This window comes from Taeniopygia guttata, chromosome Z (assembly GCF_048771995.1).
Source record: "Taeniopygia guttata chromosome Z, bTaeGut7.mat, whole genome shotgun sequence".
NCBI lineage: Eukaryota > Metazoa > Chordata > Aves > Passeriformes > Estrildidae > Taeniopygia > Taeniopygia guttata.
In genome coordinates this window covers 56719594-56730151 of record NC_133063.1, presented here as the reverse complement: position 1 = coordinate 56730151, position 10558 = coordinate 56719594, and the positions used below count along the sequence as shown (strand labels likewise).

At 34.8% G+C, this 10558-nt stretch overlaps 1 protein-coding gene across 6 annotated transcripts in view; it reads left to right on the top strand.

The window, feature by feature from the left end:
- The window catches only part of PDE4D (phosphodiesterase 4D), a 527299-nt gene that overhangs the window by 218834 nt on the left and 297907 nt on the right, over positions 1-10558 (top strand). The gene's annotated exons all lie outside the window — the stretch shown is intronic.

The following is a 10558-nucleotide window of genomic DNA, read 5'->3' as shown; positions in this document are numbered from 1 at the left end:
GTAAGCGCTAAGGTGGTTGAGATAAAATATTAATATTTTTAATGGAAGATTTATCTCCATGATGTTTGTGCTTCTGTTTTTTGGTTTGATCTCTACATTAATCTCTCTTGTTGAAAAAGACAGTTCTAGTTTGTGACTAAACTTAATTGCAGTCCAGAAGTTTTAAGTAGTACTAAATATGAAGTCAGAAAACATATATTTCCTTGTCTATAGGTTGCTAAATTTCCTCTTACTTCTTAGGTAATAGCTCCATTCCTTCCTTTCCCTCTAAAATAAAAAAAAAGTACTTATTTAATTCTGTGCTGACCAGAGTGACTTAGCAATTATTTTCTTTAATGTGCCTGTTGAAAATATTTTATTGTTTTTTATTGACAATTTTGGACCCCTCAGATTCTTAGCAGAATAACATGTCTATTTATCTTTAACAGTGATCAAATTAAGAAGGACATGGTAAAGAAGAATGCTAGCAATACAAATTTCATGTGAAACAGTGGTTTTTATTAAAGCAGTTGCTAGAAAAACTGGAAAGGTGGTAAGGGAAGCCCTTGGTAAATGATTCACTAGTTATATTTCTTTGCTAACTTGATCACTTCTTAGATGTGTTTGTGATCAAATCTAAAAAAGACATTCATTTTTTGGATCTATCTTCTGTAAAACAACAGTATATTTTCCTTGCTTTTTAAATAATTCTTTCAAAATATGTTTTATATGAGGTTATTGTAACTCAAAACCACATTTGTGTTTGTTTTGATGGTCTGAGATGTTTGGGTTTTTTGCTTGTGAGTTCCTCCCTACCACCACCCCGCCCCCCCCCCCCACCTTATTCCTCTAACAGAAATGTAATATAAAGAGAGGAGGGTGATGACATATGTTCAGAGAAAACAAGTCATGCATTCTAAGCAGCAAATGAGTATGCTCTTAAAGTTTATTTTCATTTGTCTAAAATTAAATCTACACTATAGCTATGTGATTGGTATGTGCATTGCACATTTTATACTAGTGTGCTTAATCACTACATCATTATAATTTATGTAAAGTACTTCTTGTATAAAATAATATTTTTATCACTGAAAAGCATAAGAAAAAAACATGTGCTTTATAATTTAAGAATACTTTTTGAAACAAATGTACCTCTTCAGATATTGCATGTATAAAATAGAAAATGAATATCCTGGAGGAAATCAGCATATTTATGTTTTTTAACAATTATGCATAAATCCCTGTTGCTGTTCTGTGTTAAAAAATTTATAAAGCATTATATACATAACAATGTGCAGGTAAAAAAACCAATTCAGGCAGATCTGGCTTACATTGTTAGCTGAAAAAAAATTCTGACAGTTTAGAGTAGGAAATTATCATGTGTGATTATGCATGTGTAGGCAGTCCAGTATGACAGACAGAGAAAGGGGACAGATATGAAGTTAACAAACATGATTGGGCAACATAAAAGGACACAGGCTTGCATAGTATTAAAAAGTGGAAATTTTATTTAAATGCACTTCCTCTAATGAGCTTCAGAAGTTTGTGTAGAATGCCTTTTTCACCATGATGAATGTAGAAAACACTTGAGGTTTTCCCAAATATGTGAAATACTAGACCTGAAATCAATACTTGATTGCTGTGATTTATGAGACAGGCTGATCAGGGTAATAATGTTTTTTTTCCAGCAAGTAGAGAAGTATAGAGTTAAGCAGCAAATTACAATGAATTACCTGAGAACCTGCAAAGAACAATATTTCTGAAGTGACAAAGCAATGACATACATAATCAGACTTAGGGGCTTATGGTTTTACAAAGGACATGCAAAATTTATTTGTTGCCAAAGACCATCAAATCTGTGGTTACTGATATGTCTTCGCTTGGCTATCTAGTCAGAAAACTGAGATGCTATGTGATAGACCTGTGGCTGCATAGGCACTATAGAGGTTTTAATTCCATTTGCATATATGGAACTTTAGACAGCTTATAGGAAAACAATGCATTTGAAAATGGAGTAGTTGTGACCTTAATTCAAAATGTTATACTATGATGTATCCATTCTGGGGTTAGTTTAGCCCACTGTAGTAATGAACACCTCTGCTTTTTATTTTTCTTGTATTTCTAATGTAATCTGTTTCTAATGTAATGGTTTTGTAATTTAAGAAAAGTTGTTGAATTCATGTATACATCTTTTTTTGTTTAGTGCACTGTTCATACAGGCATTAAAAATTTTAATAACGTGTTCTTATTCCAACCACCAGCAAGTTGGTAAGCCATTCTGGCTTTGCAAAATATAATTAATTTTATTTTTTTATTTTCTTTTTTTTTCTAGTGATTAGATTATGTATATAGACAGCATAAGAAGTAAATACATGGCACTAAGGATACTGCTGTGTGTTGCAGTGTTGCCAAACAGCCACCACAGATCCAGAGTGCTAAAACTCCCTAATTTGGATTGTACCTAGCTCCCTGATTTCAAGATTCTGAAACAGCATTCACATACAGTCAAGAATTGAGTGGGAGTTTCATGAATGGCTTTGGAAATCCATTTCTCTCCCTTTTTTATTATAAAGTCTATAGCTCACTCTCTGTAATGTCTTATATTGTAGAACTTTTGACACCAAAATGCATTTTCTTTATCATGTGACATTATCTTTTCACAGTAATAATTGGGTTATCACTTTTAGTGATTTTACCAGTCCTTCTCTATTTCCTTTTTTGAATTCTTCTCTAGCTCTACCCCTGAATTCATTCAAGCACTTGAAAGATAAACTGCTACTTTAAGGATTTTAGAGATGAAAAGGTAGACCCTTCAGAGTTGAAACTGAAGGGTTTAAGTGGCAGAGGAACATAAGGCATTCATTTTTCTGGGAGAAATTGCTGAGAATATCCCTCAGTTTCTGAGAATGTTAGTTCTGCCTAAAACTGAAATAAAAACTAGTTATCTTGAACTTTTAGCCTGGATTCCTCTCAGTCTCTAAACAATATCAGTCCATAGTCTGTAGGAAAAAAACCACAGCAACTACAAGTGTTTAAGTTTTGTGGCCAGGATTTCAAGCAAACTCTACCCAAACCTAAATTCCATTTCCTCCCAAATCTGTCTTATATTGTATTACTGTGAAAGTATTCAAATACTTTAAGATCTCACCAATGTAGTGACACCACAGCACATATTACAGCTGGACATGGACGAGGTAAATTAAGTACCCTGGTATGTGCTTGACAAATCAGTTTCTGGATTGTCTTGATTTGCTCTTCATAAAGCTTTTAAAATGGGCTGATTACCTCAGTGCATTTTGGCAGGACAGGTCACAAGGGTGGAATCACACATGCTGTGATTTGTGGGAGGGAAAGAGACATCCAGCGTCTGTGATCCCTCACACACACGCTGTCCAAAGAGCTGTGGAAGGATGTTTAGATACTTTAAATCATACACTTTTAGTTAACTCATGTGGAAAGTCAGCTTTCCTTAATTTTCTATGAAAAATTCCTTTCTGTAAAGGGAGGAAAAGCAAGAAAGATAAATATTTGGAGCAGGATAGTAAAGTCAGTGGAACATAACAACTAAATTATGTCTGTTTAATTGAAAGGATGAAGTCATGGAACACATGTGCTTAGATTTTTTACTTTTGTTTGCTGCCTTAATACTTCTCAGTGAATATAAAATTATTAACCAGTTGTTTTTTTTTTCTGTACTATATATAGCTTTGGACAATGTATTTGCTGCCTTTGTGATTTTTTTGTGTGTATGTGTTCAGAGACAGCAGCTAGTGATATATACCTGTCTTCTAAGTCATGTAAAGTGGATTTGTTATTCACAGGTTCAGTGAGAGGGTTCCCCTTTGATAACTGTTCCCTCCCCAGCTCTTATGGAGTTCACTTAGTACTTCCTGATGTTCAGGGCTTTGTGCTCTTTAGAAGTTTCTTTAAAACATGTACCCCCAAACCTAAGAATTTAATGCAATTAATAATACAAGTATGTGCTCATTTAAATGGAGTACTTTTATCTGAATTTAGTCAGTCTTTGTCCCCACCCATAGCAAATATTTTACATTGACTTTGGCATTCAGATATGAAAACTATAGATGCCTTGGAAATAGTTTAGATAGATATAGGCAAGGTGTGCCATTTTAAGTTTCAGGAATGTAACTGTCATAAGCGTACCCATAACACCAGGTTTGTCTTAATCTTTATTGCACAATAACTTCTTGTGCACTTTTATTGCTAATTACAAAAAACAACAAAACCTCAAGTGTTAGCTATAGGTAGATTGCAGAAGAGGAACTTATTTAATTTGATGTGATTCTACAAGGCCTGGTTCAGTGTATTTCAACTATGAAACCAGAATGAAGCTCTACCACACTGAATCAATATATTTTTTATCACTACTCTTTTCTTCCAACTTTCAGTATAAATTTTGCTAAAAGATTTTTAGTACCTATGTTTATATAGGTATATATAAATATAGGTATTAAAATTCTTAGATTATATAAAATATATATATATATTACTCTATCACTACTCTGTGCTTTTCAGGAACGAAAGTAATTACATTTTGGCATATGGAAGTAATTTCAAAAGGAAGAAACATCAAAGCAGATATCTATACAAGATAGTAAGTGAATAACTACTTCAGAAAACCAAATATATACTGGGCTGCATCCAAAGCAATATGGTCATCAGATTGTAGAAGATTCTATCCTTTTACTCTGTGCTGGTGAGCTCCCACCTGGAGTATTGCATACAGTTCTGGGGTTGCCAGCAGAGGAATCACATGAACCTGTTGAAGCAGGTTCAGAGAAGGGACAAAAAAGTGATCAGAAGGATGGGACATTTCTGTGAGGGAAGGCTTGGAGAGTTAGAGCTGTTCAGCATGGAGATGAGGCCTCATACAGATTTTAAGAAGGGAAGATTGCTTGAGTAAGATGATGTTTACCATCAAGTTACTGAGTTGCATCAAATAAGATGTAGTTTAATGGGCAAATGCTGGATTCTGCACCTGAGACAGGGCCGTGCTGGCTGTGTGTAGACTGAAGAAAAAGAGGCTGGACAGCAGTGCCATGGAAAGGGCCCTGGGGTTCTGGTCCATGGCAAGTTACACATGAGCCAGCAGTGCCCTGGCAGCCAGGAAGGCCACGGCTGTCCTGGGGGCATCAGGGACAGCACTGACAGCTGGACAAGGGAGGGGATGATTGTCCTGCTCTGCTCTGCACTGGGACAGCCTCACCTTGAGTGTTGGGGGCAATTCTGGATGCCACAATAAAAAAAAAAAAAGACAATAACCTATTAGAAAGCATCCAGAGGAAGGCCATAAGGATGGTGAAGTGTCTGGGAGGGGACTCATGTGAAGAGTAGCTCAGGCCACTTGATTTATTCAGCCTGGAGGAGACTAAGGAGAGACCTCAGTGCTATTTACTACTTCCTTGTGAGGGAAAATGGAGAGGCAGGTACTGATCTCTTCTCTCTCATGACCAGTTACAGAAGTCAAGGAAATGGCATGAAGCTGGGCCAGGGCATGATTAGGTTGGATATTAGGAAAACATTTCTCCCCCAGAGTGTGGCTGGGCACTGGAACAGGCTCCCCGGTGCAGTGGTCACAACACCAAGCCTGACAGAGTAAAAACCCCATTTAGATAACACTCTCAGGCACATGGTGTGACTCTTGAGGTGTCCTCCATATGGCCAGGAGCTGGACTTGATGTTCCTGCTGGGTCTTTTCAATTCAGCATATTCTGTAATTCTGTGATTATGAAGTGCATATATGCCTTTGCAATCTTACTTGTTCTTATTAAAAAAAAAAAAATCCTCTATTTCTTCTACTACTTCCTTGTTTTTCTCACATAAACTTTATTCACACTTTCTAAATCCGATCTCACCTATTGCATAAAGTTTTAGTCGCTGTAAAACCTGGCATATTAGAATGGACTCTATTCAATTTTTTTCAGGTTTTTTAGACTGAGCTATCACACTACTTTTCTAGAAAAATATAAATGCATATAATGTAAAGATATAACAGATGCATAAAATCATAAGATATAACATCATAATAGATGCATAAATCTTTCCCAGGAAATAATTTAATTCAAAATATTTTCATAGAGACATACCATTTTGTATAAGGTAACTCAATCTACATATCCATTCTTGAAATTCTGTCACATAAGCAGGTGCATGCCTGTATGTATGCATAGGTTAGTGGGGCAGAAAAAAAGAATAAGCTTTGAGAACATGATGTACTCTGATGTTTTACAGAATGGTTTATGGTAAGCTAAGAGTACTGCACAATGATATTAATTACAAACGGCAAATTTATTTACCACAGATAAATAATACTGCTTCTCCACAGCTGAAGAAAGACAGATGAAGAGAAGTTAATCTTTCTATAAAGAAAGAAATGGCAAAGATGCATTTTCTCAAATGAGAGTTTTGTTAAAGAGAGCTTGTAGTACTGGGTAGGAAATTGAATACCACTTCAGAAAGATGAGTGAGCAATCAAAGACTAAATTCTAAGAATTCTAAGTTTTTATTATACAGGGACAAATAACTAGAGCAAGGAAGAGTAGAGCGAAAGAGTGATAGATTTGGCTGACTAGATTTGGTAGTACAGGAATTGTAATTTCTAAAAATATCTGTTGAATCTCATTTTCTTTCAAAATAAAATGTATCTCAATCATTTTTATTGAGCCTTTTTTCCTTGCCTATGACCTGCTTGCTTTGTAAAATTGGAACTTCTTCATAAGTTTTAGTTACTGAAGTACTATGCCTGGACCATGTTATTTTCTGACCTATGGTCTTTAATGTCATGTCTTGTGCTAGAATTTGAGAGAAATTCTAAAAAATTAGCAGTGGTGAAACAGAGTTCCTGTTTAGGAACTTTCCTGTACTTTTGTTTAGTACCTACCTCAAAACCTAAAACCACTTTGCTAAAGTGCTATTGAACGCCAAAGTTTTTATTGTATCTTACAATCTTACTCTAGTTGTATCGCAAGCAATGATACATGACTGTAAAGGTGTTAAATATTGTATTCTTGTGATGTGATATTTTCTGTTTTCTAGAATTTGTTTTTAAATATGTAAAATGTTTCAGTAGGTTTTGCAACAAGATTTTTAGGTTACTGTGTAACACAAGCCTGTTACACTCAAGCAGTCTTCCACATTGCTCCTTACTGCATTACTCTGACTGTACTTTGGAAACTTGCTATTTTCATTTTCACTTTGTATGAGTAAATGACTATTTTATTGGTAGTAAAAGTTTATTTGTTTTTGACCCATCCCATGGGATCCTGACTGGTTTTTTTCTGCAGTTTGACACAAAATTTTATGACAGCTCAAATTTGTATTGCAAAGTTAACCATTCCCTCCATCTGGAGTATTGTGTCTTCTGTACATTGGCCTTAAAGATTTTATAAGCTCCATATACAAAACAATAAAGTTTCCAATGTGTTATAAAATATTCAGAAATTTATTTCCCTTTTTGTTTTATTATAGTAATTCATATCTTTAGAAGTGCTTGTCATGAGACTAGATATTACAATTTTTTTAGCAGTCTAACAATGAGCTAGCTTTTTCTTTTATACATTCTTGAAGACCTTCATCTTCTTTGGGATTTTTACATATTACTACATTTTTTCCCTCTTGTGACATTTCTTCTATATGTCATGACCTTTTTGGCATTTTATTCTTCTATTTCATTTTGTATTGTACATGATTTTTCCCACTGGTCATCCAGGAGAACACTGAGCTTAAAATTTGCAAGAGTTTGTTCCAACAATAAATAAATTAACATTTAAGTGAGAAACAGGACTGAGAGAAGGGTCTCATCATCTCTCTCTGTCAAGCTACCAGTTCTTTAAGAAGCAGCTGTTAAGTGGAACCAGAAAATTTTACTCTGTCATTGGGCAAAGTACTATCAGCCTTCTATTTTATTTGGAAAAGCAGTAAAACATTTTCAGAAGGCTGATTTCTGTCCCGATCTGGGGGAAATGTGCAGGCTTAGAACTGTTTTCTGTTTTCAAATTCCTTAGGCTGTATATGCAGTGGTCCCTCTGCTGTGGTGGGATGCTGCCAGACCTGTCTTTTTATTATTCACTCCAAATGTTTGATCTTGGTCACTGGAGAAACTTGATAATATTGTCATCTGCTCTCACTGCAGAGTTTTAGGGAATAATCTTGTAAAACTTCTATTGCTATCCTGTACAGTATATTATATTGTATTATACTATACATTGTATTATACTATATTGTACTATATACTAAACTTAGTAAATCTGTTGTGTGTTGACTTTCCATCTTCTAAACCATCAAAAAGCTCTCTTATCTTCTTTCTCCATCATCAAACAGGGAATGACAGTTTGTGGTTAACATTTCATATTGGCAGAAAACTTTTCTTCTGGTATTTGTATCTTCCCCTCTTAGTAAATACTCAGTATCTCCTATCTGTATTTTCAACGGTTTACTTTCACTAAACCTCTGCATTCAGTTGTTTAAAAAAGGATGCATACAGAATTGACAAGAAAAAATTAAAATTTACATGCACAGAGTGAAATATAAGACAAGAAGGATATATTCTGTTTCATTTATTTTTATTTTTAATGAAGAAACATTCATGGTTATGTTTTAATGTTTTAATTATGACCTGGTTTCTTCTTAGATTATGTTTTTCTTAGTAATCACGTGTCATTGGTATCCTTCAGTGCACCAAATTCATAAACACTCATTGAGTAATCTTACTGTAACATAAAATCTATCAGTTATAATCTCATTGTGACAAGCACTTAACAATATTCCTGATAGTGGAGTAAAGTTATTGTAGGCTACTAGTAACAGACTTTTATTGTTCAAATAAAGTTGGAATATTTTAAGGTTTCATAAAATATAAAAACAGATGGCATATAATTAAGTGTATTATGGGCCAGAGTAACTGCAGCTGGAATCTCCAGGAACTTTCATAGTGTTCCTTAATTCACAAATTTATCTCTGGGATAGTCTCTTGCTAATTAAAGAAATGCAACTAAATAATTGTGAATAAAGTGATTGAACATGTGAACTATGGATTTTGATAATATGTGTGGGTTTTTTGTATTTTATGCTTTATGGGGCTTAAAATCTGCATCTGCTAAATCTGACAATCTCCAGAATAAGTTAGAATGTAATAGAAAATTAATCTCTAAAAAGTGTTTTAAGAACATCTGTCTGTATATTAGTTTTTCCTCCCTAAAATAGAATAAAGCAGTGAATAACTTTTATTCAAAATAAATGTTGTCATTTTATCTTCATTTGAAAAAATATATTTTCATATTAAATAAGTATGCATTTCTGACATACATTTCAATGTTGTAAGAGTTTTCCATATATATGCAAATAATTGCTTTGTTTGACCCTTACTATAAACACAGTTTTGTGTTACACAAGACACATACAGTCACAAATAGCTTATATTATTTTCTTTTGAGAATGAGGTGGTTCACTGAATGAAGAATCAGACAAATTAGCTATTGTATTTCCAGTCTTAATACAAAATTGTAAGAACCTTTAAAATCTGCTGCAGGTTCATAAGCACAGTGGTATGCAATAAAATAGACATAATTTTAAAATATTTGCCTCTTGGACCTCCTCCTTATTATGCTCATTTGCATGATAGAGATTAAATTCTCCAAAGGCATTAATTACAATTGTAGCATGTGGTACATTACAGAATCAAAAAAAAAAGAATAATGACTTGTGTAAATACATGCTGTCATGGGAAATAGAATAGACTACATACTTAAATGTAGAAATCCAGTCAAATCACTAAAAATGTTCATTATGATGCCTAACATATGATTGTAGAATGAACTATATTCCCCACATAAAAAAAATAATTTCCCATAGAAGAAATGTTTGAAATTTCTAAACAAACAGCATGTTTCGCTCATTTCCAAGGAATGCAAAGCATGTCTGGAAGAGCCAAGTTAGCTATGCCAGCTACAAGATGACCATTTTAAGAATCATTGTGTACTTGAATATTTCTCACATTTTGTGGATAACAGTTGCTGTCTGGTGCCTTCCATGTGGTTCTCTTCTGAGTGTGTTAAGGGCGGCATCATGCACTTCACTTGTAAGAAACAAGTTATGATATGCTTTATTGATGTAGCAAATTTCAGCCATAGATGGGACTGTGTTGTAACAAGATTCGATGGCAAGGTACACTCGACTATTTACACCATAGAGGGCAGAGTCAGACAAAGTTGTCAGGAAGGTCTATTCATTCAGCCATGAGCTTCAGACAGGGCCCCCTTGCTTTCTAAACTTCTCAGAGAGGAGTTTAGTGGGGTTGGATCCAATCCTAGCAGCGCAGACCTGGTTTATGGGCAGCGGTTTGTGTCTGGAGGATTATATGTACACAATCAGTCCTTTGTCACTCAGGGGAGATGTCCAAATTTAACATGCAGTTAATCACCTCCTGAGGATGTGCTGTGGCAAGGAGTTTCTCACTCCTGAGCTGTAACCTGGGCAGACATTCCTGCTCAGGAGGAAATCCTGGTGTTCAGCCCAGCTCCCTGCAGGACAGCCCCCAGGCCCTGGGCTGCTCGCGCCTCAT